This window comes from Agrilus planipennis, unplaced genomic scaffold (assembly GCF_000699045.2).
Source record: "Agrilus planipennis isolate EAB-ADULT unplaced genomic scaffold, Apla_2.0 scaffold224, whole genome shotgun sequence".
In the NCBI taxonomy this organism is placed as follows: domain Eukaryota; kingdom Metazoa; phylum Arthropoda; class Insecta; order Coleoptera; family Buprestidae; genus Agrilus; species Agrilus planipennis.
The window spans coordinates 496,643-502,489 of NW_020439296.1; the positions used below are offsets into that span (position 1 = coordinate 496,643).

Genomic DNA, 5,847 nt, shown 5'->3' on the forward strand with positions numbered 1-5,847 from the left:
TTTTATTAATTTTATGTATTTATATTTATATATTTTTAATGTTGTTTTTATGCAGATTGCTCGATAAATGTGAGACAGTATTGAAGTTAATGTAATCCTACTGAAAAAGCAATTCGTCTATTGTGGTACCTACTGTTCTTGCTGTTGACTTTTTATCTTGAACAATTTTGGAGTCAATTAAGGTAAGAATACATCCCAATTATGGCATACATATTTTAATATTTATTCAATTTAAACAGGGAAAAGGGGTTGGCATTATTTTAACATCCATGTTTATGCTCCAGTTACACTCACAAACTAAATTAATTTTATGTAATAATTTCATTATTATATTATTTTAAATAAATACATAAGTCTGAACACTCATAATATTTCATTTTACAGGAACATGGATACTGGGCGCGGCGGAAAAGAAAAAGTTAGAAGCGTTCGAAATGTGGTGTTATAGGCAGATGATGAACAGAAGACAGAACAGAGGACTCTATGGAAGTCAATAAAAAATAGGCGAGATAGGTTAGTAGGACACCTTTTCAGGCATGAAGGTCTAGTCAGAGACATATTAGAGGCAGAAACATGAGTTAAGAGAGGTAAAGGTAGACCTAGATTGGATTACTTATAGTAAAGGATGTGGGTTGTTCTAGTTTTAGAGAAATGCAAAGATTAGCTCAGAATGGGAAAGTGTGGAGGTATGTGTCCAACCAGTCTTAGGACTGACGACCTTATGATAATGAGGAACATTGTTAAAATTCTGGATACCATTTGCTATGGAATATCGGTCATATTAGTCCTTTTTCACTCCAGGATGTAGCTGTCCCTGAATGAAGCATAGAATACCTTTTGTTCACTGGAAATAGGCAGTGCCAATGCTGTTGCTAAAGGAAGGATTTACAATGATGAATGGGTAAGTAATTATTAAAAATTACAGTAAACTTGAATTCTTTCTAATAGAAGTTTGTATAAAATAAGTGATGCAACATTTATTTTAAATTTATTTATAAACTATTACAGACACAATGTGTATATTTTGACTTTATGAGGAGCAGAACCATAAGAAGAGCTTAGTTTGCTTCTTATAATTGATACCTTGTGTAATTATTATTTTTCCTTCCGCTTTTCTCTAGGTTCACACTACGCCACTTTAAGATTGTATTTTTTTACTTACTTATAGGGGTCTTTATTTAATACCAAAGTAATTTTCCTTTTTTGTCTACTGTTCAGAAAGATAGAAAGAAAGCTTCTGTAAACATTAACACCATAATTTTCTGTTGGAAATTTGTTATAAACAAATTATCAATTTTTAACTAAATTCAAGGTAAAAATCTTAAAAAATATTTTACATCAATTGTAATGAATTTGTTAATAAAACAGTGGNGAAATGCGAAGTTTAGTTCAGGATAGGAAAGTGTGGAGGTATGTGTCCAACCAGTCTTAGGACTGACGACCTTATGATAATGAGGAACATTGTTAAAATTCTGGATACCATTTGCTATGGAATATCGGTCATATTAGTCCTTTTTCACTCCAGGATGTAGCAGTCCCTGAATGAAGCATAGAATACCTTTTGTTCACTGGAAACAGGCAGTACCAATGCTGTTGCTAATGGAAGGATTTACGACGATAAATTGGTAAGTAATTATTAAAAATTAGAGTAAAATTGAGTTCTTTATAATAGAAGTTTGTATAAAATAGGTGATGCAGCGTTTATATTAAATTTATTTATAAGCTATTACAAAAACAATGCGTATATTTCGACTTTATGAGGAGCAGAATATTTTGAGCATTAGAAATGCTTGTTTTGCTTCTTATAATGGTACCTTGTGTAATTATTATTTTTCCTTTCACTTATCTCTAAGTTCACACTACGCCACTTTAAAATTGTATTTTATTACTTACTTTTAGGTGTCTTTATTTAATACCAAAGTTAATTTTCGTTCTTTGTCTATTGTTCAGTAAGATAGAAAGAAAGCTTCTCTAAACATTAGTACCATAATTTTATGTTGTCAATTCGTTATAAACAAATTATCAATTTTTAACTGAATTCAGGAGAAAAATGGTAAGAAATTATTAACATCAATTGTAATGAATTTGTTAATAAAACAGTAGTTCAGCAAGATAGAAAGAAAGCTTCTTTAAATGTTAATACCATAATTTTCTGTTGGAAATTTGTCATAAACAAATTATCAGTCAATCAAGTATCTTCATTTGTAATGTATATGTTCACCAAGAATGTACGTAAATTTTATTTTTAATTAATTTACTTGGAAATATTGCATTAATTTTTAGAAATTGATATAAGTAGTCAAAATATTCTGTTAGTGTTGTAGTAGTTTTGTTGGGGTGTTTTTTTTTTTAACGGTGAATCGGTTTCTATTTAGGAATTAAACTGAGTTAGTATAATTGAACGCACCTACATAACCTGTAATCTACGTCTTATAAATATCGATGGAAGTATTATCATCTTTGGATCTTCCGGCGATTTCGCTCAGTAATGATTATGTCATCTTGTCTTCGCTCTTCGAGAAGACGAGTCGACTTTTTTGCTATCCGTAAACGAAGACAACGCCTGAAGGTATTTAGCCCTAATTGTTCTTCGGTTTTCATTTGATTGTGTGGAATAATTTTTATATTTAGTAATTGATGGGGTTCGATTAGCGTTGCATAAATTTTTTTGGTGTGAACGACTTCGGTGGCGTGCTGGTTTCGTATTGCAACATGGAATTCTATCTTGGCATGTTGCATGTCTACTCATCTACTGTAAATTTTTAGATTCTCGGTTTATTTGCTGCTGATGAATTACGATTTTGTTAGAATTATTGAATTTTGAAAATAGTTTTAGGCGATGACTATCGATTTTTCATATCGATGACCACGTCGTGAGAAATTTCTTTCGTTTTATAGCTAAAATCATTGATAAAAACATAGTGAACATATAACTAATATTAAGTTGTTTTAACAGAATAATAAATGAATATGGAGACAGTGGATCAAAAAGGCTTGGAATATGCAAAAGCGGAGCCCCACTCATGTTATTCTCTTGAGATTGGAAAAGATTCATTTGTGGAAAGAGTAAGAAATCTTTAATTATTTTCTGGAGTTGCATTTGTGGTTGTGATTTTCTTCTGAATTGTAATAATTAATGACAGAGTTCCTTCCATACTCTATTATTTAATTGGTGGAAGTTACAGTTCTTAATATTGTATAACATAATATTTGAGATGAAATTAACATTAAATTATTTCAACAGGTCACAAAGAAACAAAAAATAAGGATTGGAAACTTGGACTCTCCACAACCTCCCTTTATACTTGAAAGGTGCAATTTCTGTGGTTGTGATTTTCTTCTGAATTGTAATAATTAATGACAGAGTTCCTTCCATACTCTATTATTTAATTGGTGGAAGTTACAGTTCTTAATATTGTATAACATAATATTTGAGATGAAATTAACATTAAATTATTTCAACAGGTCACAAAGAAACAAAAAATAAGGATTGGAAACTTGGACTCTCCACAACCTCCCTTTATACTTGAAAGGTGCAATTTCTGTGATGTTCTGTGTTTTGCGTGTTGGCTCATTTCACCATCAGTGTATTTCTTCGTTGTCAACGTTTAGGAATAGAACTGGAGCACCCTACTCCCTACTGTCTACAATAATCCTGGAGGTTAGCAGTTGTTTATTATTTTGACGGTAATTTTCACAATAATGGCGATCCTTGGGATCTATGGTTTCTCTTCTATCATCTATTGGCCTTAGCATAAATTGATGATAGCGTGCATCTAAGGTAGTCTAGGAACTATCTATTGTTCACATCATTGGGTATCTATTATTTCTATTGTACCTAGCTTTTAACTTTTATCTATGAATAAAATGACATATGTCTTCATTTTGTAATTTGATATTTACTTATTTTCTACAGTAAATTTTTTGTTTTACGTAGGCGTATTTAATGCCTTCCTTAATTAACAATGTAATTAATATGTTGTTTTTGTCATTTCTGCAGATTATCCAACAAATGAAAGAGACTAAAGTGGTGTTGTCTTTTGTGAACTATATATTCTTGATTTGCTGTTTTCGTCTCCAGCTTGCAACATCATGAAGTTAATTTTCCACTGATAAATGAGAGCAACAGGAGATTTACTGAAACAACATTTTGTGCTGTGGTATTCCTTCTGGATTTAGTCTGCATTTCACATCTGCAAACTTTAAAAAGTTACAGTCTACAATTAATTAAGGTGGGAATACTTGATATAATTAATTTTAATCGCTCTTTATTAATCTGTTTGCCACCGTATCTGTTTCAGATCGACGTTGGAGAAGACAAAGATGACCCCGTAGCTGAAATAGTTCTTTATCTTGCATGCTCTATCTAGTAGAATTCATTAAGTTCATTTTATTCAAATTAATTTTTTATTTTGCATGTCTTTTTGTAGTTAATTTGATTTAATTTTTATTTTGCATGCTTATTTTTGTTCTTTTTGTTTGAAGTAGTTGTTGATTGTAGATTCTTTTATTTATTTTTTGTAATAGTAGTAGTGTTGTAGTGTAGTTAGTAGTAGTACTTACTAACACGTTGAGTAGTTGTAGTATAGCCTAACATGTCTCTTGCTTACCTCTTCGCTTAGCTTACTGCATATTCTTACTATAAATTGCTTTGCATTTACCCTACGAGTTCTACATGATTCAACGTTTCGTTATCGTGTGTGTTTCTTCTCACCCTTGTGGAATTAGGGAGGGCCTCCCCGAACGACTTNATTTTCAAGTGATGAGTGAGAGCAACTGAAGATTTATGTGAATTCCACTGAAATAAGAAATTTTCTGCATTGGCGCTCGTCTTGGATTTGATTTGCTTTTCACACCTGCAAACTGGAACATTACAGTCTACAGTTAATTAAGGTGAGAATACTTGATATAATTAATTTTAATTGCTCCTTATTAATCTATTACCACCGTATCTGTTTCAGATCGACGTTGGAGAAGACAAAGATAATCCCGTAGTTAAAATAGTTCTCTATCTCGCATGCTCTATGTAGTAGAATTCATCAAGTTCACTTTATTCAAATTAGTTTTTTATTTTGCATGTTTTTTTAGTTTATTTGAATTAATGTTTGTTTGTAGATGTTTTTTGGTAGTAATCGTAGAGCTAAACATAGTTCTATATTTTTTATATAAGTGGTAGTACTAGTTTAACATATCTCTATCTTCTCTACCAAAGCTATTAGTATTTGTCGTTAGTCCTTGTAATTGCACTATTCGCTTTCAGATTATGAGGTATTTCCTAAGAAGAATGAAGACATCATTTTCATTTTTGCTTTTTATTGTAATTTCTTTGAAATTTCAGATGTTTTCTTGTCTTTCTTTTACAGGTATTTTGTTTATTACTTTATGAACTATTATATTATTTAATTGCAACTTAGGTTGATATTTAAAATTTTTCTAAATTAATTTTTTGGTATAATTGTTAAATTAAATGAATTATTTGTTTACGCTTTCAAAATTTATGTTCGTTTGGGTGGATAGGGTGGCTATAAGGGGAGATGCGGAGGCCACAGAAGGTTAGGGAGGCTTTTTTCTCCCTAATCTTGCATTTAAATAATAGTGGTATGACAGTTTATGCATAGTAATTGTATTTTCTTTGAAATTTTATTGATTTTCTTGTCTCTCTTACAGGTATTTTATTTTTAACTTTTATAAGTCGTTAAAATGTATTATATCTTCGATATTTTGTTTATTGATGTATTGTTGTTTTTGAAATAAATTTGTACTTTGTTATAATAAATGTAAATTATATTTGTAAATAATAAATGTATTTTCATTGTATTATCGTTCTTTAGTATTTAAATAAATAAA

At 30.4% G+C, this 5,847-nt stretch overlaps 1 long non-coding RNA gene across 4 annotated transcripts; it reads left to right on the forward strand.

The window, feature by feature from the left end:
• The first annotated feature begins 654 nt into the window (after positions 1–654).
• LOC108739543 lies at positions 655–4,336 on the forward strand. 4 transcript variants are annotated; one of them, XR_003231900.1, is made up of 6 exons: positions 655–901; positions 2,957–3,066; positions 3,245–3,312; positions 3,534–3,816; positions 4,001–4,232; positions 4,302–4,336. It is a non-coding gene; the product is annotated as an uncharacterized LOC108739543 (long non-coding RNA). The 4 variants fall into 4 exon arrangements; XR_003231899.1 differs by lacking the exons at positions 655–901; positions 4,302–4,336 and adding exons at positions 1,549–1,625; positions 2,376–2,569 and having other exon boundaries at positions 4,001–4,290; XR_003231898.1 differs by lacking the exon at positions 4,302–4,336 and having other exon boundaries at positions 4,001–4,290.
• Positions 4,337–5,847: the final 1,511 nt, after the last annotated feature.